Genomic DNA, 24,367 nt, shown 5'->3' with positions numbered 1-24,367 from the left:
TTTCATTCTTTTACATGTAGCTGTCCAGTTTTCCCAGCACCACTTATTGAAGGGGCTGTCTTTTCTCCATTGTATATTCTTGCCTCCTTTATCAAAGATAAGGTGACCATATGTGTGTTGGTTTATCTCTGGGCTTTCTATCTTGTTCCATTGATCTATATTTCTGTATTTGTGCCAACACCACACTGTCTGGATTACTGTACCTTTGTAGCATAGTCTGAAGTCTGGGAGCCTGATTCCTCCAGCTCTGTTTTTCTTTCTCAAGATTGCTTTGGCTATTCAGGGTCTTTTGTGTTTCCATACAAACTGTAAAATTTCTTGTTCTAGTTCTGTGAAAAATGCCATTGGTAATTTGATAGGGATTGCATTGAACCTGTAGATTGCTTTGGGTAGTACAGTCATTTTCACAATATTGATTCATCCAATCCAAGAACATATTTCTCCATCTGTTTATGTCATCTTTGATTTCTTTCATCAGCGTTTTATAGTTTTCTGAGTATAGGTCTTTTGCCTCCTTAGGTAGGTTTATTCCTAAGTATTAAAAATACCTATTATTAATTTCAGTGATGACCACTATATACTAAACATTTGCCATGTTTCAGGCACAAGCTAAGCATTTTACTCACATTATCTCATTTAATTCTCACAATGAGCCTATGAGGCAAGTCCCACTATTTTAGATGTGGAAACTGGTGCTTTGGAGAGGTTAATATGCTAAAATCAACAGTAAGAGGAGGAATCAGGATTTGAACACGGTCTGTCTCCTGAGTCCTGGGACTTAACACTTTCATGTGGAAACTTCATAAAGCAGTAGAGAGATGGTTTTGTCTCGGCCCAGGTCCCCAGCCTGGGCAGGGGTCCAGGACGCCTCCTTGTCAAGGACCTCAAAAGTTCTGCACAAGCGCAGCCTAGGATGCGGGGACCTTTCAGTTCTCAAAGGCCTCCAGGGGTGTCCCTGGCTTCTTAGAACGCCAGGGTTCAGGTGCCTCTGAGAGCCTCCTCACCAGGCCCTTCCCCTGGCAGAAGGGGGAAATGAACCAAGAAAGGGAATGTCACTTGTCAGGGGTCTCACAGAAAGGTTAAGGGGTGCAGTGACACTGTCAAAACTAAAGCAAACAACAGAGGCAGCACCAATCCCCAAAGCATTTCTGCAATGACCAAAGGCCACGACATTGAACCAGAGATGACTTCTGGTTGCCTCAGCCCCAGCATCCCTGGTCTGGCCTAGTTCACTGCCCACAAAGTATGCCAATGTTTGTCCATGCCTTTGACCTGCCTACACCCCACTTCCTCCCAACCACTGGGTCAGGGCATAACGTGGGACGTTTCTAGCCACATCTGACCACAGAGTACCTGTTTGACTTAAATAAGGACCCACTGGCTTTCTGTTCTATTGCGGCAAAATATACATAACATAAAATTTACCATTTTGTCAATTTTAAGTATATGGTTCAGTAGCTTTAAGTACATTCACATTGTGGTGCAATTGTCACCACTATCCAGCTGCAGAACATTTTCATCATCCTAAACTGCAACTCTGTACCCATTAAACAATAACTTCCCATACCATCGCCACCCCCAGCCCCTGATAACCTCTGTTCTACTTTCAGTCTCTGTGAATTTGACTATTTTAGGTACCTAATACAAGTGGATTCATACAGTATTTGTCTTTTTGTATCTGGCTTCTTTCAGTTAGCACGAGGACATCTTCAAAGTTCATCCGTGCTGTAGCGTGTATCAGAATTTCGCTTCTTTCTAAGGCTAAATAACATTCCAGTGTATGTACCTACCACATGGGCTTTATCCATTCATCCATCGATGGACATTTGGATTGTTTTTGCACCTTTTGAGTGCTACTAAGAACATGGGTGTGCAAATATCTGTCTGAGTCCCTGCTTTCAATCCTTTGGGGTATATACCCAGAAGTGGACTTGCTGGACCATATGGTAATTCTATGTTTAATTTTTGAGGAACCGTCATATTGTTTTCCAAGGACCGAATGGCTTTTAACACACCAGCGCCCCAAATACGCCCTCTCCGCCCACACCCACCCTGCTTTATTTCAGGCTTCAGAGCTGCGGAGTGGATAACAATAATGAGCTTCCGCTTTAGCCTCAAGGGATTGGGAGACCCACCGGAAGCACCACTCCACCTGTACATAAGAACCCTAACAGCTCCACATTTTGGCAAATGGAACTCTGACTCTCAGCATCGTCCATTGGTGACTTCCACGGTGAACAGGAAAAGAGGCTTCACCAGATGAGGGTGCAGATGCAAGAGGCGCTCCACCTCTGCAGACCCAGAAGGAACGACGGGAAAGCACACAGAGAACCACAGCCACAAAAATACGAGTGTCTGCTCTGCGCCTCTAATTATGATCCAGTGTCTCCGTGGCCCCTGGGGACTGGGGACTTGTTTGTTCGAGCTGACATATCTACTATTACTCTTTAGGTAGTTAGCAGCGTTATTTGCCGCATTCATTAACAAGTATCACCGTATGGATTTCTAAACAGCAGCTCCGCTTTAGCTAATGAGCCCCAATAGTGTAATACTTTACATATTTTATAGCAAGACAATTAAGCAATGTCTTGCTTTTATAGCAGACCTTAAAATAAATCATTTAGGATACAAAGAAGAGACGGGAATAAGAGTACCTACAGTATGTTTGTGGTTAGAATTGGGGAAGTTTAACTCTCCTTCACCCAATCTCCTGTTACACACGTGCACACACTCAGTCTACAGAGAAATAAAAGGTTTGCCGTGCTTTCTTGCCCAATTTCCCAGCTTCATAATTAGAGACTACTTAATTAATCTGCACATGGTTCCCATGCAGACAAGGGAAAAAGAAGAGAAGGGAAAGAAGAGAAAAGAAGCAGCAGGCTGGGTTTTGTCTTTATAAGCAGGGAGAAATGGAAAATGCTAGTATGTATTGAAAGTCTACCTCTGCCGAGCTTTCATCCCCACCCCTCACTGAATTTTCATGAAACCCTGCAAATAGGTATTAGTATTCCCATTGTATAGATGAAGAAACTGAGACTTAGGGAGATTATTGCTTGCTCAAGGCCACCCAACTTGTAAGTGGCTGTGCTAGGATTTAAAACTAGATCTGCATGATTCCAAAGACCTGATCTTTCCAGGATTCTGTGTCAACGGCAGAGGAAGAATCCCCATCCCCACCGCTTATCTGCTAGTTTTGCAAAATATTCTGGTCTTCCCAGGTACATGGGAGTGAACTCCACAGTATACTTTTCTCCTGCATTGTGCTGACTTGGACAAAAGGACACACAGCCTCCTTCCTGTCCCCCAGATGCCTCTTTGGCAAGACCCCCCTTCCCTGTCCAGGACGCCCATTTGGCCCACCACGCATTAGGCAAATCAGAAAGACGTCAGTGACTGCCAATGAGCTTATGAGTCTGGCTTGCCAGATAGGGTCACCTCTGCCCTGCAATACTAGGGGTAAAGAATGAGAGAATCCCAGATCCAGCCTTACATCCGATAAAGAAGAGAATTTAGCAGAGAGGTTTTACCGTAAACCGCCACACCACCCACCCAGACCTCAAGTCTACTGCTCTACATTCCTCTCCAAGCAAACACACTTCTTAGGGCTGCAGAGGGACACAGATGTGTGAGCAGCGGCTCCGAGCATGGGCCGTTGCTACCTACAAGCCTTAAGGCAGTAGGAATTCAAGACTCAAGAAGGACACGGCTTCCCCCTTCTCTTTTGCCTTTAAAGCATGAGTCTCCAGCCACTGATGGAGTCTTGTGGCTGCTTCCCTGAATGGGAACATCATCTCCAAGGTGGTCCAGTCCTATTTACCCTGGCCGTTCTCTAGGGGCTATGAACCTAAAACTGCTCTAAAAAATAAAGTCCTTCTAAAAAAAGGAAAAGCAGACTCAAGGATCTCTCTCCACATCTCTATGGCCTGGGGCCATCTGGCCCTGTGGTCACTGGGTTCACGGTGTTATGGCTCAGAAATCATTTCTGTTCAAAATGAGAACCCCGAGCCTGGAAGCCAAAGACTAACTATGTTCCATGAGTTCTTCTTAATAAGGAAATAACATGGATGGTGCCTTTCAAAATAATTCTACTACAAGTATATTTTAAGTGTTAAGAACTTGAATGAAGACACTTAGCTATCTGGAAAGTTCTCAACTTGGGACAACTGAGCACAGTGTCACATTCACTACTGCACTCCTGGCAAGAGCACAGCATTAACCCACTGCTCACTGAGGCAGGGAACATTCTCCACTTAGAATGTTTGCTCCAATGTGCTTCAGTCCTGCCATACCCTGCAAGGCTCTGCTCTGACGCCATCTGCTTAATTTCATACCAAAAGGAGAGTTCTTTGGGGTTGAGGGAGGATCCAAGAGGGCAAAGCCCCAGAAGAAAAAGGTGAAGGATGTCCTTGCATGAAAATGGTGAAGCCAACATCCCACTGGGGTGGGCCCTGAAAATGAAGTTGGTCAGTTCATGTGCTCACAGGCACCAGCCTGGATGTACATTATGGTGTAGGCATCCCCCAGGGGGCCTGCAGGGAGGATGATGACGAAGAAGTGAGCACGTCTTCTGTCTGAAAGAACTAGGTCACCTTGCCATGGAAGTGCGACTGAGCAGTGCACTCTGGGACAAAAGAAATCGGGCAGCAAGGAGAAATCAGATGGTGCATATAATATCCACAACTGCCATTCCCTGAGGCCCTACCATGTGCCAGGCACTGTTCTAGGCACCAGAGATACAACGGTGAATGAAACAGGCAAGGCCCTGCTCTCATCTAGCTTATTCTAAAAATGGAAACAAACAACCCACAATGCATTTATTGTTCGTTTGTTAGTGAGTTTAAATAAATACATTCAAGTGATATGTGCTCTGAGATCATGAAACAGGATGATGTGAGAGAGATTGGAGGTTTCCTTTAGAGCAGGAACTTAGGGAAGGCCTCTCTGATGAGGTGACATCCGAAGACTGGACCCGAAGGAAGCCCTGGCCATGCTGAGATCTGAAGGCAGATCATTCCAGAGTAGAAAGCAAAGGAGAAGATTCTAAGACAGGAACAAGCTTATGAAGGTGAGTAACAAAAAGACACCAGTAAGGGTGGAGTCGGGTAAATAGAGGAAGAACTGGTAGAAGTTGAGATCAGAGCTGTCAGACAAGGTACCATCACCCTGGTAAGGAGTCTGGATTTATTGCTAAGTGTGATGAGCAAACCATCGAAAGGCTCTAATCAGGAAAGGGATGTGATCCATCTCACAGTATAATGACAGGGGCAGAACCGGAAGTACCAGATAAAAGGTTATTTCGGGAGTCAGGAAGCAATGATGATGACCTGGGGAGGAAGCAACGGAGATGGAAAGAAGGAGCCATATTTGAAACATATTTTAGGGCAGATATTTTTAAGTACCTGCTAATGGATTGGATGTGGGAGGTAAGGGGGGAAAAAAAGAGTCAAGTGAGACTCAGCACCCAGCACTCTGCATTGCTCACAAAAGGAACTAACGAACAGGTGGATGCTTGGTTGTCTGCTGGTAGGTTGGCTGGTTGGTGGGTTATTTGGATGGTTGATCGATTAGATGGATGGATGGATGGGTGGATGGATGGATGGATGGATGTGTAGTTGGTTAATAGTTAGGTGGATAGGTAGCTGACTGGTTGAGTGGGTGGTTGAATAGTTGGATGGGTGGATGGGTGGATGAGTAGACGGATGGTTGGTTTATGGTTGGGTAGATAGGTAGTGGAGAGGTTGGTTTGTTCACTAACTGGTGTCATATATTTCCTGCTCACTACATGACCTCTCCTTCCCTCCTTCCAGGGCCCTTGATACCCACCCAACTCCCTTGAACCTAATTCCCTGCCTTGACCAACACCCAGAACTTGCCATTTTATCCCAGTCCTTGCTATTTGCCCCATGATCCTGAATCCTTTGGACCTTCCAGGGCTATTGTGGGACCAATGCTGGGCTCCAGGTCTTGGAAGATTTTCAGTGGATGGGTAGACATAGTGAGCCTTAGACTTAAGCAGACCCCAGCTTTGCCTCTTAGTGGCCGTCTGGCCTGGAGTAAGTCACTCTACCTCAATTCCACTTTGGTAAATGGAGCTAAGAACACCTGGCCCACCTACTCACAAGGTCATGAGAATCAAATGAGAAACTAGGTGTGAGGGTGTCCAACAGATGTCAGGGATTATTCTCATTATCCTGCTGCCGCAGTTAAGGAACAAGAGTTTCCGGTCTAGGGCAGGCATCTCCCGAGTGGTAGGCCCTTTTGTTCTCTTCACCCACTGCTGCTCTCACAGTCAGCCTAACCTGAACCTGAAGTTCAGACCTCTGCCCTCGTACTAATCAGTGTTTCCTTGATTTACTCTTCTCAGCCTTGGATGCCCTGCTCTCCACTGTGTCAACATCCACCTCTCACAGGACCGATCTTGATTGTACTTTAGACAAAACCCCTGCATGGCCATCTGCCTTCGGATTCTCCATTTGAAAAGTCAAACTTGTTTCCTACCTCAAGATCCCAAGTCCAGCCCATAGCACAATGTCTAGAACATAGTAAGTGCTCAAAAAGTGTATATGCATGAATGATGCCTCTCTGATTTTCCAAACTATCTTTTGCCTGGGTGTATTAGTTAGCTCTTGATGCATAACAAACCACCCTAAAATGTAGTGGCTTCAAACAACAGACATGTACTAGCTATCATGATCCCGTGGGTGGGCTGAGCACTTCTTCTGGCCTGGGTGCCTCGCCTGGAGCCAGATGGTCCAGGATATCCTCACTCACATGTCTAAGGCTTCTAGGATGACTGGGGCCTCTCTCTACACGGTCTTTCATCCTCAAGGAGGCTGGCCCAACTTTTTCACAAATGGCAGACGAATTCCCAGCAGCAAGAGGATGCAAGCCCAATGCACATGCACTTTTTAAGACTCTGCTCACATCACATTTGCTAATGTCTACTGCCCACGGCAAGTCACGCAGCCAAGCCCAGAATCATTCTGGGAAAGAACTACACAAGAAAGTTGACACAGAAAGCATGAGAAGTATTGGGGGTCATTAGTCCAACAATCTACCACACTGGGTAACTCAAAACAGGCTTGGCTGATCCCGCATTCCAAAAACTCCTCTGAGAAGCAGAGCATTGAAGCCCACCAGTGGAGCCAGGGAGATCAAGAAGCAGCTAGTTGAGGGCTGTCAGGCTGAGCTGGAATCCTAAGAAAGAAAGTGGAACTTCCCACCAACATGACACCTCCCCGACACACACGAGCTTTCCCCTCTGTATTGGTCAGCTACGGACACATAACACTGCATAACGAACAATCACAAAATATCAGTGACTAAGAGCAAATACTCACTTTTCTTGTTTGTAGGTCTGTGACTCAACTGGGGTTGCTCTCCTCCACGTGTCACCTTCTGGGGTTTAGACTGAAAAGGCAGTGGCTGCTCAGGGCACACACACCTCACAGCAATAGCAGAAGCACAGAGAGAGGAAGCCAGTTGAGCAATCACATTTCAATCCTCCCTCACATTAAATCTGTGAATATCCCATTGGCCAAAGCAAGTCCCATGACTGAACCCAAAGTCAAAGGGCAGGGAGGTCCCCCCTGTCCACCATGAAGCTCTGACAAGGGTGTGGATGTAGAATACTCCTAGATAGAAGTGAAGAATTCGTGTCCAATTTTTCAATCAATCACACCCTCCTCACTTTTCCCTAACCTCATCCCTCCTTATCTTTCCCCTTTCCCCACACCAGCTCAGTCATTTCAGAGCTGCAGGTAATAAGCGGGTCAGCCTTGCCCTGCCAGGTGATCCACACCTTCCCTGAAGCTTCTCTGTGCCCAAGTCTGCAGTAGATGACATGTGAATAAGGTTGACATGGCTAGAAAGATGACATGCGGATAAGGTTCCATCTTCCCACAGAGGAGGAAGCCCTGTGGCCATGGAGCTACCTTTGTCAGAGCAGAGTTGTCTGATTTTGCCTATCGTGACACTTCTCATCATTTCTGGTATCCATAGTCACCAGCATCTTACAGTCAAGTCTGAAAATAGGGCTATTGGCTGGGCTCCATATCTGACAGAAATGCGTGTCCAGGACATATTTTTATCATTAAACTCTTCTAGCAGTTAGAACAGCAGAACACTTTTGAGGGGACTGGGCAAAACTTCCTCAGGAAACGTGCTGATTTCAACCACCTGGATGGAGCAGATGCCCTGATCTTCTTTTTATCTTGCTGAACACCTTAGTTGATTTATTACCTTCTCCTAACACATGTAAAGGGAGATCCCATTCATTTGCTCATGGAGCTTCTCCAGGTCCCAGGAATTGAGGTCAAGGGGAGATTATAAAACAAGATTTTTAGGGTACACCTGCTAAGTGCCAGAGACTGCACCAGAAGAATAAGTGGATATCCAAATAGGAAAAAAAATTAATCTTGATCCAGAGTTCACACTATACAAAAAATAAAAATTAAAAAATTAGCTTTAAATGGGTCATGGGCCTGGATAAAAGCTAAAGTTATAAAATTTCTAGAAGAAAAGATAGGAGAAAAACTTTTGTGTCCTTGAGGTAGGCTAAGATTTCTTAGATGGGTCCCCAAAAAAGAACACAAATCATAAAAAGAAAAGATAAAGTGATTTCATCAAGCTTAACACTTCTGCTCTTCAAAAGACACTATTAAGAAAAAATAATAATAAGCAAGCAACAGGTATAAGAAAAGATTCACCAGATAGATAGATAGATGAGAGACAGATCACTTGATAGATATATAGATATATATATAGATAGATATCTTGCAAATAATATACATCCAGAATATATAAAGAACTTTTACAATTCAGTAAGACAACCCAGTGAAAAAAACACAGGCAAAAGTTCTCAACAGGGCTTCCCTGGTGGCGCCATGGTTAAGAATCCACCTGCCAATGCAGGGGGCACAGGTTCGAGCCCTGGTCCGGGAAGATCCCACATGCCACAAAGCAGCTAAACCCGTGTACCACGACTACTGAGCCTGCGCTCTAGAGCCCATGAGCCACAACTACTGAGCCCATGTGCTACAGCTATTGAAGCCTGTGCGCCGAGAGCCCATGCTCCACAAGAGAAGCCACCGCAATGAGAAGACCATGCACCTCAACGAAGAGTAGCCCCCGCTCACTGCAATTAGAGAAAGCCCTCACACAGCAACGAAGACCCAACGCAGCCAAAAATAAATAAATAAAATTAAAAAAAAAAAAGTTCTGAACAGAGAGCTCACAGAAGAAGATGTACTTATGGGCAATAAGCACATGAGAAGATGCTCAACATCTTTAATCATCAGAGAAATGCAAATTAAACGTATAATGAGATTCCACTACACAACCACTGGAATTGCTACCAAAAAAAAAAAAAGACAATGCAGGATAAGATTTGTTCAAGGTGTTCTGCTCACTAGAAGTTCCCACTGTGGGGACCAGACTGTCAGCAGAGGGATCTGCCCAGATTAGCTATTTGGCCAAAATCCTACCTGGAGGGGACACTAACTTGACACTTCATGATACCAATAAAAGAATTTGTTGAGAAGGAGAAGAATTTGCTGAACCAGTCCACAAAGTGAAAATTCTAGACAATTTATGGCTCAGTTCCCTTGAATACAACTGTATCCACAAACTATGAATGATTTGCTGGGGATTCTGATATCACCAAACTTCCCTCTCACTCGGCCCAGGAATAGCTAAGCGACAGGCACATTGTGGTGGTTAGAGGCAAAGTTATGAGTGATACAGACCTGACCTCCAGCTCCAACTCCACCACTGAGTGGCTGAGACCTAGGGCAAGTTAGTTAATGTCTGAGCCTCAGTTTCCTCATCCATAAAATGGGGATCAGACCCCACCTACTTCACAGGGTTGTCATAAAATTTCCGTGAAATCAAGTATCATTTGGCACGTGGTGTTATCAATATATGGCTGGCGTTACTATTATTTGCTAAATCTATCTGACTTTCTTATAGCCTTGAGATCTTCTCGTAGTCTTTTACTGTAGTGTCCCCTCCCATTCTGTGCTAGGATGCTGTGCCAGCCCTGGGCCTTTTTACTCTCAGGTCCATTCTACATCCTTCCCCTGCTCTGTATCACAGCAGGATGACCCAGCAGGATGACCCAGCAGGCTGCATTTCCCAGACTCCTGTGTCAGCCAGTGGGAGGCACTGGCAAGAGAGTGGAGGGTGGGGGAAGGGAAGAAGGCAGGTGTTTCTCCTCCTACCTCTCTGCCTGGGGCGTCTTCTCTGGCGGCAGCTCCAGGTTTCACTGAACAGTCCTGCCTGATCCCAGATCACACTGGGATCCAGGAGCGCCATCTCTTCGCTTTGTTTCTCCAGCTTCATGTGGGCATGGCTTCCTCCCCTGACTCATCTTCAAGTACTTCATTGAACCATGTTTGCCATCTAGGCTCACCCATATCACCTGTGTAGCAGATTCCCCGTATTACACTCCGTCTGTTATAAACACCTGACATGGTTTCTGTTTTCCTGATCAGCCCCTGATCCTACATATCAGTGGTCACCTGGTATGTAGGGCTCTTGGGATTTGCAGAACATTAATTGTCATCGCCCATGTGCTTGCCTTGCGCTTGTCCTTGCCACTGTACGTGCCAGGTCTCTAGCAATCGCTTTGCCAGGGAAGCTTTGCTTCCTCCTGATCCTTTTAGTAAAATACCTGCTGCTAATTACTTATTACCCAAGGGGATGGCTTCTCTCTGTTTTCAAGGCTTTATGGCCAGATGCCTGGCTCTGTGTATTTGTTTCTGGGGTTCGGCTCTGGTGTAGGAATGGATGGAATAATTCACCTCTTTCCTTTCATTGAGAAGAGTAACTTCCTGATTGAGATCTCAATTTATAGTGGATTTTTTTTTCCTTGCATCGGGTGGAGCCCAGGAAACGAGGTCCCTTTCTTCGTAACACATACGTGCCTCAACCTGCCCAGGCCACACCCACACAGACCACGCAAAGCAGCTCGGGACTATTGCTGTTTAACAATCTCACACACAACATGGTTTGGGCTGAATTTGCATGGTGCTGGGCACTACGGAGGACCCAGGGCTTTGTCAGACCAAGGTGCCCCCCTCCAGAATCGGCCACATCATTTGCTGGGCCCAGTACAAAATGAAAATGCAGGGCACCTTATTCAAAGAATGTCAGGACAACAAGAGCAGAGTGGGAAATGCCGGTGTACAAGCTCTCCCCCACTTCCCCCAGCGCAGCCCCATGGGGTTACAGCCTGCTTCAGGGAGACCACATGTGGGTACCAAAAATGGTGACCAATGAGATGGGATAAATGGCCTTCTGTGGGCTGTGCAAGGTCCCAGAAGGTGACTGTTCCAGAGACAAAGGACATCTCTTGACCACATGGGCAGCGTGCAGAGAGGACCAGAGGGAGAAAGGAGGGAGATGTGCTTACCCTGAAATTCAACCAGGACAAGTGAACCTATTTTACTGAATAATCAAGCTGTGAGCTCAGTCCCTATGCCACTCCCACCTTGCCCACCTCTCAGTGCTATTTCGGTCCCCCAGGCTTCCACAGCCCAGTCACCTTCTTCATGTGCCTTAGACATGTGACCTTATGTTGTTCAGAAGAAGCCACCCAAGACCTGAGCGAGCTAAGAGGGAGGGGCAATCCGTTAGTCCGAGCCAATAGCTTAATTAATCACAACCTATCTATGCATAGAGAGAGAGCTCCATAAAGAGACACAGGAATTGTCAAATCTACAGCCCACGTAAGGTCATGGAAAAAACCTAGACCTTGGGACAGACCCAGCTCACGCATGTAGTAGGGGAGCCAAAGATATAGTCTGGATAAGGGAGGGGACCTAGGTTTGAATTATAGCTCCGCCATCTGCTATGCGATCTTGGGATAAAAGATTTCATGCCCTTAATAGCCAAAACATAGAAACAACCTAAATGTCTATCGACAGACGAATGGATAAAGAAGATGTGGTACATATGTACAATGGAATACTGCTCAGCCATAAAAAAGAATGAAATAATGCCATTTGCAGCAATGTGGATGCAACTAGAGATCATCATACTAAGTGAAGTAAGTCAGAAAGAGAAAGAGAAATACCATATGATATCACTTATATGTGGAATCTAAAATATGGCACAAGTGAACCTATCTACAAAACAGAAACAGACTCATAGACATAGAGAACAGACTTGTGGTTGCCAAGAGGGATGGGGGGAGGGAGGGGGATGGACTGGGAGTTTGGGGTTGGTAGATGCAAACTATTACATTTAGAATGGCTAAACAATAAGGTCCTACTGTATAGCATAGGGAACTATATTCAATATCCTGTGATAAACCAGAATGGAAAAGTATATTAAAAAATGTCTATATGCGTATAACTGAGTCACTTTGCTGTACAGCAGAGCCTGGCACACCACTGTAAATCAAGTATACTCCAATAATAAAAGAAAAGATTTCATGCCCTTGATCCTCAGTTTTATCATCTGTAAGATAGGATGATACCTATCCTATTTGAAATTTAAAGCTAATGTCTGTAAAAATGCCTGGCTTACAGCATGTGCAGTAACGGATTCTCAGAAATGGTAGTTTGTATATATGGATACGTGTCTTATACATATGGCTATATCTGTATGCACATGTACAGATATAAATCTGTGTTACATATGTATATGTATGTAAATATGTTTTCATATATCTCTGTATATGTGGTAGTGGAGCCACTGTATTGAACAACTTTCTCCAACCTCCCCTCACCAAGCCCAGTTGTCCCTTCAAACCAGCTTCGTGGGGTGTTCTTTCCTCGCCCTGGGATAAAATCTCAGTCAACTCCCATCCCTTTTCCGGTCACTCTTCAATATCAAACAGTCTTGCTGTCACTTTGAGTCCCAAGCACAGTCTAATTTCAGTGAGTAAAATGTCAAGCCCAGAGTTACAATTCCTCAGCCCCCCACCCTCACGTTAGCCAGGGAGGCTGCTGTGGACTATGATGACAGGGTGGCCTTACCCTTCTCCTCCACATGTCCCCCAACCACCCGTGAGCACACAGGTTTCCAGGGGAGGAGAAAGAAGGGGATTGCCTCGTTCAGATGTAATCACATACTGCTGGCTGTTGTGGGTGCTCAAAGCTCACTCTTTCTCTTGAGGGGGAGGGTGCTTTTTCTGGGTTTGTAGGAGACTTGCCTGCTGGGAGCTTCTCCTTCTCCCATTACTTAAGGCATCCCATCCACTGGCATGCCTTTTAAAGGTCCCCCTATTCAGATGTTCGAAGTTGGGGGTCACATTGCTCCATCAGCCAACAGCAGGTCCCTCTGCCTCATGGGACGACTCATGGGAATGCTCGTGCACCCAGGCCCCCAGTTCTAGGGGACATATGTCAAGCTTTCTGAGTGGTTCCCCCTCGAGCCTGTCTCCTTTGGCTTGAATTAAGGAGCAAATACCACCTCCAGGGCAGCCACTGGGCAGCGGCAGCTGGCGGGTGATGGGGGAAGCAGAAAAAAGGTTGTGAAAAGGGAAAATGTACCACATTCCAACCAACTACTCCTTTCAAGAAAATCCTCTGTCCTGGCCTCTTTATTTCAATCCTTTTATAATTCCCAGTGAGTAACATTTTAGCATCCTATTACATGTAGATAAACGCCAAGATCTAGAACCTATATGTCGAGTCTTCATAAAGGTCACCTGTGCATTAAAATGTGAAAAACTCAAATTATGAGAAAAATAATCTGAGAAAAGAACTTAAAAGTCAATCTGTTGTACATTATGCAGTGCCATTCGTTTGTTCCATAGTTTTTGAGCACGTGCTGTACTGGGCTAGACTTCAGCCCTCAAGTCTCTCCCACCTGGTCAAGGAGACCCCCATGAACAGAGGGAGGGGATCCTCAGAAGGGAGGATCAAGCCAAGTACATGAGCCTCGACTCCTGGTTAAGACTTTGCCCTTTCCCCCTAATCACGTGGTTTCCCCATCAGGCATCCCTGACCCCTGAGAGTCTGAGTAGGCAGTTATGGGGAAAGGGTATCTTTGAGCTATTTTTAGGATTTCAAGAAGCTTAGCAGGAACCATACCCTGCTTCCCAAGGTAAATCTGCAAAGGTCAATAACACATCAAGTTTCTTTGCTTTGAGCTAAAATTTTATTAGCACTTCTTATCTCCGGCTAATCAACAGTTCTGATTGGCAGCCTTGTGGCTTTGATTATTTGTAAATGGAGACATGAATTAATTCATAAGTCATGAAGTTTGGACTCCACATGCCCACAGAAGAAATTATTTAAAGAGAGTACGCCAGGGCAGGTTTCAAGCAGGGGAGTGAACATAGCAAACCTGGGTTTTAGAATGCTCTCCACAGGTTGAGAGGGAAAATGGATTGAAGGGGCGAAGAAGGGCAGCGGGAAAGCCTGTCCGGAAAGACTGGTGAGCGACCCAGGCTGATCCTTGTGCACCATCCATCCATTCGACAAATTTATTGAGCAGCTACAATGTGCCAAGCATGGCACCATGCGCTGGGGACTCAGCAGGGATGGGCCACAGAGACAGAGGCTGTCCTTGCCAAGCATGCTGTCCATGAGGGTGTAGCTACTAAACCATTGCACAAAAGGATGTGTGGTTAAGGATCAGCATGGGTGCTGTGAAGACACCGTCTGGGGCGCTAGGACAGTGGGACCGGTCCTGATGTTGATCACTGTATTGTATTTAAGGTCTGGTCAGAGAGATGGTGCTAGAAGAATGGATCAGCCCTAAGCAGGAAATGCAGCGCTCCTTACCTCCCACCCCACTACCTGGTCCCGTACTTATCCTGGTCCCAGCACAGGGTAAGGGTCATTAAGTAGTCATTGAATGCATGAATGAATAGGCACCTATATCCTAAGCTGCATTTTATTATATCTGTTTAACAAACTTCTACATAATAGTAATTTACCATGCACCAGCCACTGCCGTAAGTGCTCTACAAATATTTACTCAGTTAATCCTCATCATAACCCTTCAGAGGTAAATATTATGACCAACCCCATATTACAGATGCTGAAACGGAGGCCTACGCAAGTTAAGTCTGGCTCCAAGGTCTGTCTCTACCAGTGGCTCTCAGAATGTTGTCCCCACACAGGCAGCACCCTCAACACCCGGGGTGGGGTGGGGGCGTGCTGGAGATGCAAATTTTCAGCCCAGACAAGAAGGTTAGCACTGTTTTTAATGAGTCCTCCGGCTGATTCAGACCCTGCTGTCATTTAAGAAGCCCTGGGCCACACCTACCGAATATATGGAATATATCTGAATAAATCCAATCACACGTATCCAATCATAAGAATTATGAGTGATCTTGTTAAAACTATAGCTTCTTTGCACCACTCCCCCAGCCTACTAAATCAGATGGTGGGGGTGGGCACCTGGGAATCTGGATTTTTAACAAATTCCCCCGCATCGGTCAAGTTTTAGAAACATTCATCCAAGATTTAACACTGCACTGGAAGAAAAAAGATGAGACTTCACACAGAGGGTGTGTCCGGCAGAGGGCAGGTTTATCTTTCCTGGACGCCTAGTCAAGCACCGCAGCTGTCCCATCCTGGAGTTAAGAGGACAGCAGACTGCAAGCCAGGTCACGGGTATAAATCTCCCAGGCCTGATCCAGTGTGTGCTGTTCAAGACTTCCTAACCAGAGGAGCAGATTCCACCTCCTGCAGGAATGTTAATGCTGCCTCGCTGGGATACTTGCAGATCAGCCTCAGAAGTCCCATGCTCCGGGCAAAAGTGCCTTTATCGCCGTCTCTTTGAGAAGCATAGGTCATCCTTGCCAGGGATTTCCTGTAATAAATACCTTTGTCATCTTGACTACTGAAGCTGTTGACCTGAAACACCTTGGGCTGAAATGTTACCTCTGCCTACCTCTCCATAGTCACCTGAGCTTTGCAGTGTTGGGGTTTGGGAGAGGCTGGGGAGAGAAAGAACCAGCCAGGGAGGGATGGAATCACCTAAGAACAGTGTCATTTCCCCTGCTCCTCCCAAATCTCTTTGCCTACTACTGACAACCAAATGGGCAATGATGGAAACAATTGGGTATATTCTAAGATTAATATTTCTAAATTAAAAGGGTAAATCCAGGCATGTGGGTTTTTTTTGTTTTTTTTGCTGTACGCAGGCCTCTCACTGTTGTGGCCTCTCCCGTTGTGGAGCACAGGCTCCGGACACGCAGGCTCAGCGGCCATGGCTCACAGGCCCAGCCACTCCGTGGCATGTGGGATCCTCCCGGACTGGGGCACGAACCCGTGTCCCCTGCATCGGCAGGTGGACTCTCAACCACTGCGCCACCAGGGAAACCCCAGGCATGTGGTTTTTAATCCAGCTTTCAATTTATGATGCACTCTGAAATGTTCGTGATGCTCAATCCGCCCAAAACTGATGAAAATGTACTAGACTGGGCAGTACAGACCATGGAGTCTAGGTCCTGCTCTGCCACCAGTTACTAGTCGGCGTGGCCTTGAGCAAATCTACCCTTAGGTGACGTATCTGTCAATTGACGGTAATCACACCCACTCGTGGTGTTGTTGGGAGGGTTATAGGAGCAGATGGCTGTGAAAAGTGCTTTGCAAACTGTAACATGCTCTCTAGGTGTGAGGGGTTATCGTGGCATCAGAGGGGGCCCTGTGCAGATCCAGACCTGGAAGCATCAGACACAGGGGAAGGTGAGTAGGCAGAGCGGTGTCCCAGGGTGGGGTTGGGAGAGATCCACTCTATGGCAACAGCTGACTTTTCACACCGAAACCCGTGTCTTCAGCTTGTCAGTATGACACCCACTGAGCCACAGCCAAATGGACCCAGGGAATCATTGCTCTTCCCAGACGCTGCAGAAGTCGGACCCTTAGGATCCAGCTCTGGCAATAGAGAGGTTCAAGCTCCGAGGGGGACTGGCTGGTCCACCGGAGCCAGCTTACACTGCGAGCCGACAGTGCATCGCTCCCCAGCTCTGCCTTCAGCGACGTCACGTTAGTAGCATGAATTGGCCAAGGTGGAAGTATGTACGCCACAGAACTGGCAAACACTACAAGTCAGAGTGGGTTTTGTTTGCTTTTTGTTTCTCAGAGAGCAGTTGTTAAACACTTACCAGTACATCACTGAGTGACAGCAGAGACAGGATGTAGCTGTTGGGATCTGGAGGCATCTGCAAAAGTTGAAGAGAGTGTACCGGAAAGTTCCTCCTCCACTCAGGAGTGGGGGTACCATTAAACCATTAAACTTCTACTGATGAATATAGGGAGACTTCTCAGGGGAAAAAGCATTTCATAAACCACTTACACAATGAGAGACTGACTTCTCTCTATGTGACATTGGGGCAAACCCCACTCCCCTAATACACATACTCCAATATCAGACCCAGTGCCACCACCTCCAGGCAGTCCTCCCTGATACTCCTCACCAGACTATAGGGAACCCCAGCATCCTCTCAGTTCCTACAAAGACAGTTAGGGTGTTTCTTCAGGCTCAGGCTTTGGAGTCAGAATGTTTGAGTTAAAAACCCCAGATTGACCACCTACCAGCAACAAGGATAAGTCAGTGAATCCATCTGTGAAATGAGGCTAAGAAACTCTCTAGCCGTCAAGAATTGTTGAGAGGATGCCTGAGCTAATGCTTATAAAGTACTCAGCATGGTGCCTGGCACATAGTAAGTGCTTAGTAAACACTAGTCATTAAAACACCAGTTCTTCCGAACTATCATTTCCGTTTGCACAGGCAAAGGCTGTGTCTCTCTGTCGGAATGGAAGTTTTGCAAGGATAGGGACCTTGCCTTATTCATCTCTCATCCTCACCGAGTCTCTAAAAGCCCAACTCATGCAAAGCCCTCAGGAAGTCGTCGACATAAATGGAACTGCAAGCAGGCAGGTTTCCTTTCTACAACTTCTCTACTCAAAAGATTGGATGAACCAGTGACAAGAAAATGCCAGGTGAGGACAGGTCGACGTCAGTCAACAGGTGTCTGCTATGCTGCGCAGCCTGGATCCTTCACAGCCCTTCTCCAGACCTTGCCCTCCTCTGGAGGAAGCTGCCTAGTCTAAGGTTATACCTCTCCCCGGGGCAGCCAGTGTCCAGTGACTGGTCCATGGGGGAGTACAAAGACCCCACCCCAAGCCTTGATTCAGGACATCTCCGAAGGACCAGCCCATTCCAGAGATCCCCATGGGATCAGCTGGGGGCTCTTTTACGATTGCCTTGCAGCCCAACCTCCCGCTGCCTCCCTAATTTTTGTGCAGCTTTTGTTCCGAAAAGCACTCCCTAATGTTAGAATCCTGCTGGCTAATCTCTGCCTCAGACCCAAGGCAGTACCCAGCGTGTTTGTGTCCCTCTGAGAGCCAGGGTCCACTCCCCAACCTCCCACCTCTGTCATTCAGAAGAGTAGGTGAGACCTCAGCCTTCTAAGATCATGGTTCAGTGTCAAATAGATTCTAGCACATTCTCAGACAACCTCTTCCCCACCTCTGTGCCGGCCACAGTTTCACTAAGGGCTCCCCTCCAAGGTCAGATTTTAGCAAAGGACCTTCCCCTCCCTCCCTGATCCCATCTCTGTTCACAGTCTTTATCCCCAGGCCCTTGTTCAGCACCTGACTTAGGTTGGGTTCAGAAGCAGACCTTGAGATGACAATTTATTTACAAGTGATTTGCATGTGCTCCCAGGAGAGACTGGAGAGAGGGAGTGGGTGAAGGAGAACAGGGAAGAGAGAGGAAGGAAGCAAGGATATCATCCCAGAGGATCCCAGCACCAGCCTGATCCCACGGGGAGCTCTACAGGGCAAATTACACCTGCCTGCAGGCGAGGAAGCTGGTTCCAGTCAATCATGGGCTATGAACCTCCCCAGTTAGGTCAGGCACTTTCAGCCCTGTGCCTGAGCAAACGGCTCCAATAGCTCAAAGGCAGCCTCCTGAAGAAGGCTGCAAGCAAAAGCCATTGAAAGCAAAGCACACAGAAGCTGGAGGGTGGTCGTAGGAAGGGGACCCTGGATCTGGGCGGAGCCTAGTCAGCATCCACTACAGCTCCACCACTGATATTTAACTGCAGAATGGAAAACAAAGACTTGGAGGGGGGAATACTGTGGTGTCAGGAAGAGAGCACCAGGCTTGGGCCAGAATCCCAGCTCGGCTTGTTCTTCGCTGTGTGAGCCAGTCTCAGCACTTCTCTGAGCTTCAGTTTTACCGTCTGTAAAATCAAGATAATAAGAGGAAAAAACAATCGCTACCTCTATAGGGTGGTTGTGTGGTTTAAATAGAATTATGTGGGGCAGAGTGTTCTGTAAGCCACGGGGGGATTCCTGTCCCTGAAAGATGCAGCCTCCTGTTACCAACACGATCAAGCCCTATGCCAAAACTCGGCTGGGATTTCCTCCTTTCTCCCCATTGCTGATTTCATTTACTCGCTTTCCTTGAAGGCATCTATGTTTGCACTGCAGGCTGTTAAAACTCTTAATTCAAAATAACCCAATAAAATGCTCTGGGGGCTTGCTGGTTCCAAATAGATATACAAGGAGCAGGCTGGCCCAAAACACAAAACTCAGAGGCCCAACCAGGGCAGAGGTGCTTCTCCCAGGCCTGGGAGAATGGCCCCAGCCGGCTGAGCTCTCCACAGCCAGCTCATTAAATCCTCATCACCAGGACACAGAGCCAGGTGGTGAGCGCTGTTTGTCCAGCTGGGCTGTGTGAGAGGCCCAGGAGGAAACGACGAACATCTTACCTGGAAGCCAGCCTAAACAGGACCCCCGGCCTGGGGTCGCAGCCCCCTGCCCACATAGCCCATCCTGCGGTTAGGGACCCTTTCCCTTTTTTCCTAGAGCCCTACTTAAAGCCTGACCCAGATCCCTGGGATGGAAACCCAATGCGCTCTCAACCCAAAGGGCTGCTTACACCTTGGAAGAGGAAAATGCAACTGATCCCCCTGCGCAGGTGAAGAGAAGGGCTGAGAAACTGCTGACTGCCTTAATTTCATCCAGAAGCACCATAGCAGCACGATGACTGGCCTGGGAGCCCAGAGGTTTGGCCTGAGGCCCTGGCTTTGCTGATGATGACTTGGACCAGTCACTTCCCCTCTGGGTGTGGGGGAGGGGGGGCTCAGTTTCCTTACCTGCACAATGAGAGTGCATCTCCTGCCTGTCCAAAGGCTTGTGAGGGACACAATGGGAGGAGTTGCGTGTCTGTGCAGATGGAGGTGGGGTGGGCTCAGCATAGCTTCCATTTGAGAATCGCCTGCCGGGCACCAGATGCACTGCACGCATCTTCCCATCGAGTCTGCAGGATAAATAGTACCCCTTTTGGAGACGAAGAAACAGGCCAGCGGGCTCCAAAACTCATGCTCTTTCAGCTTTAGACACAAGCTCCGGAGGGGGCCCAGGTCCCGAGAAATCAACAGGCAAATGTTCCGTCATTCATTCATTCAGTCGGGGTTTTCTGGAGCCCAGCTAAGCACAATGATGACGGTGCCGCTGCCCACAGGGAGCATTTTCCCTCCTGTTGAAGCCCCGCCTCCCAGTGGCCTGGTCTCCGGAGGCCTCTACCATTTAGCTCCCGGCCACAGGACAAAGCTGGAGCAGGGCCGCTGCGTGACTTTTGCTGGGCAGCTCACCAAGGCAGAGAAAAGCCCTCTCCATGAACTGACGGGCCACACTGCGAGTCAGGTCTGGGCTTAATGACAGTCACAAGAGCAATACCAGCAGGAGTGGCGCCCGCCGTCTGCGCCAGGCTCAGCAATGGCTGCTTTCCACGTGTTCCCTCGGTCTCGGTCCTGTGGTATGAGCGCATGCGCCGTCCAAGGTCACACAGCCGATGACGAGCAGCGCGAGGCTCAAGCCGCATCCTTCCGCCTCCCGAGCCCAGGCCCGTCTCTGCAGCCGCTCTTTCCCTGACACCCTCGGTGACTTTGAGCAAAATCCCTCCACTCCCTGGCCCTCAGTTTCCCCACATGCAAATGGTCAGGCAGGACTTGCCGAGATCTCTTCCCACCTCAACAATCAAGGGTCTTGACCTGGGAGATGGAGGGGGAAGGGTGGCCCATGGCTGGCCTCCAGGACCCACAAAGGGCCTCCTCCCTGGAGAAGCGGACACGGAGCCCCGCTGGGCCTCGGCTCAGCGGAAGGGGACGCCTCGGGACAGGGTTCGGCCCTACCGGACAGCTTCTCCCTGAAAGCCAAATTTCTCACCGACGCCAAAGTGAAAGGCCGTCCGTGACCTCCCCGAGCAAGCTGCTCGCTGTAATGGGCTCCCGCGCTAATGAGCTCGGAATGTCAAATTCCATCAGTCTGGCAGCGCAGACACAAAGCGATGAAACGTCCCATTCCAGGAGGAGGTATAGTCTCTTGCCTTTTTCTGTTTCTGTAGTAACATTCGTCACTACTACACATGAAAATAAAAACCAGATGGAATCCCCATGATGAGGAGAGGGTCTTCCCCATCCCTGTGCAGTAGGACAAAGCCCACAGTGGGCACTTAGGGTCCCTGGCTACCAGCTTCTCAGCAGAGCAGCCTCCCAGCCAGGGCCACAAGACAGCAGAGCAGGAAAAGACCCCCTGCTCTGCTGGGTCTTACCAGTCTCTTCCCCTCTGGGCCTGAAGTCATAAAACAGGTCACAGAGCAGGTGAAGAGCTGAGGTTTCCCCAGCCCTTCCAAACTCCACCCTGGCCATGGACCCTTACTCCCCTTTTCTTCCTCCTGGGTGCCTTTGTCCGGCCCTGGATACGCAGTCAGGGCCACTCATCAAAAGCACATTCTTAGGAGGGCTGCAAGCAAGCACAGGGAGCTAAACAGAATGTACTGAACCAGGAGGAGACTAGGACCAGAGCCTGAACCTCACCTCCTCCAGGAAGCCTTCCCTGACCACCATGGCCTTCTTCAAAGTCATCCTACACTTTAAGATCAAGTCACATGACTTCTACCTACCATCAACTTGCCTTGCTCACTAAATGTGTCATGTGTCTTGATAAAATCCTCCTCTAGACTGTCAGCAGACCCTAGGGGACAAGAAGCCCTCAATACTTGCCCTGAGGACCTCCTTGGTCCCTAGCACAGTACCTGGTTCAACAAAGCTGCTCTGTAAATGTTCGTGGAAAGAATGTAGTTACAGCATCACTTTGATAAGTATTAATAAAGCAATAACAGTCATCTCCCGACCCCCTACTGCATGCCATGCACTGGGCAAAGTATTTTACCTGCATTAACTCAATCCCACACAACGCTATCAGATGCTGCTCTTCTCACTTTACAGGTGAGGAGCAGAGAGCTATGACTTGCTCAAGGAATTTGCACTGAAGTCCGCAGGCCCCGAAGCTATGTCCTTCTCCACTCCCTGTGTTGAGACAGGAGGCAGGTCCCTGAGATGCCTGCCATGAGGACTGCCTCTCTCTGTTCTGATCCGGGCAGGTGAAATGGAGGGTAAAGAGGTGGGCTGACCAATGCTCCCTCCCCAAGCCTCAGCTTTGCCACCCAGCTTGGTTGGTCCCCTGCACACAGTGGTGCCCACTAACTGCAGCTCACGCCCATCCTGGGCAGGTGGAAGCCCACAAGCCAGGAGAGCCCCGCCCAGCTCAGGGTCAGCTGGGGGTGTGGCCTCTTACTAGTCCTACAACAAACGTCCTAGAGGTCCAGGCAGAATCTCAATCTGCTCATCTACAAAGTGGGGAGAATCCCTGCCCACTCAGCGGGCTGATGAACAAAGAATTAGAAAGGGGGCTGTTCTTAGCTTAGGTACCTGTTGGGGGCGCGTTAGGGTCTGAGCTGGGCCCTTCCGACTCTCCCTTCATCCCGCGAGGTAGTGTTTCCCTAAGTCAGTTTCCCCCTGGAATAGCAGCATCCCGGCAGCCACCCCCAAAACAACCGGCTGATGGAAAGGTGAGCAGGTGCTGCTCAGTAAGGAAGGAGGGGGAATCAGCTCTCAGGAGGCAGTGCAACCAGGCCCCCGCACCCAGCAAAGCCCTAAGCTCTGCGCTGGAACTTTCCCCTTCCCTATGTACCCCCCGTACCCCCCAACCCTGTTTTCCCTGCATCTTCAGCTCAGTCCAGCCACTTAATTCAGTAGCCGTTTGTCCCAGCGCCCCCGACCTCACACAGGTGTACTGTGTACTCACTTGCTTTCAGGAAAGTAAGTAGTTTTTTGGTGAGCAGCCAGTAAAGGGGACTGGATATGGGCAGAGAGGGGTACACAGACCCCTCCCCGGGGGACTGCCCCAGGCATGTTATCGAGTGTTCCTGAAACTCAATGCCCGGCCCAGTGGGGCAGCCAGGTGTGCCCCAAGACACGGCTGTTTGTCCTCTTCTGGAAGAGTCACAGGAACTCCTGACGGGAGGGCCCAGAGACTGAAGACAAACATCACAACTGCTCCGTCGTCACCTGCATGCGTCCCTCCCCCGACTGGGCCCCTGTCTGGGGCTGTGGGCCTGTCTCTGATGGGCCAGCCTGGAAAGTCATCTGGCCCCGCTCTCCCCAAGGCCCCGAAAGCCCACAGGCCAGCCTGACCCCACCACAGCCCAGAGGTGTCCATTTCTTCCTCCACCTCCTCAGCACAGGTAGTGACAAGGCTCTGGAGGAAACTCGAGAGGTTGGCTCCCTTGAAGTGGAGAAGGAGGTCAAGAGACACATTTCCCAACTTTCAAAAGAAATTGTTTGGGATAATTAATCTACACATCACCAACACCAAGGGATTGTTTTATATCAGAAGACATATAATTAAGAAAACAGTAGCAGGTTTGTTGTGTATTTTGTTCCTAAAGAACGCTAATTATGTTTAGCACCCTGACACATCCAAAGGTTCTCCCCCAATATTTAGAAACCAAACAGAAGTTGGCTGCAAGGTACCTCTTTACCTAGACTCAGAACAAGGAGGGTCATGGAACGAAATGGGCCTCCAACAGGTCTTGGAACCGGCTTTTCAGCCTGTGATTGCTGCCCCTAAGAGGAAAGGTACTTGCAATTGCTAAACCGCACTCACCATTGCTTAATTACATCTTCAGATCAGCACCTAATTTGACTAGGGTGCAACTGAGCTGGCGTGGGTGTAATTACTTGCCAGGGACACAACTTAGCAATGCAGCCACAGCCAGGGCACATGGGGAGCCATGCTCAGCTCCACTCTGAGAGGCTGTGGTCCCACAGCTGTGGCTTCCAGGGCCCTGGACCCCAGCAGGCTGGACGAAGGCCGCCCCAGCCCAGCTGCTCCCTAGAAGCAACCTGGGTGTCGGGAAGCTCAGAAAGGTCCATCTGGAGGTGTTCAGAGAGCAACGAGGAGGACACTCCTGGGCTGCCCCTCCTCGGGGGGGTCCCTCCCCAGCTGAGGAGGTGACTCTAGAGAGTGACAGTAGCTCTGCCCACGTCCTGCCCCTTTATCCTGGGAACCCGTGCTGCAGCCTGGTTCCCCTGAGTACTCCATGC

Source organism: Lagenorhynchus albirostris, chromosome 16, assembly GCF_949774975.1.
Source record: "Lagenorhynchus albirostris chromosome 16, mLagAlb1.1, whole genome shotgun sequence".
Classification (NCBI taxonomy): domain Eukaryota; kingdom Metazoa; phylum Chordata; class Mammalia; order Artiodactyla; family Delphinidae; genus Lagenorhynchus; species Lagenorhynchus albirostris.
This window is presented reverse-complemented; position numbering follows the sequence as displayed.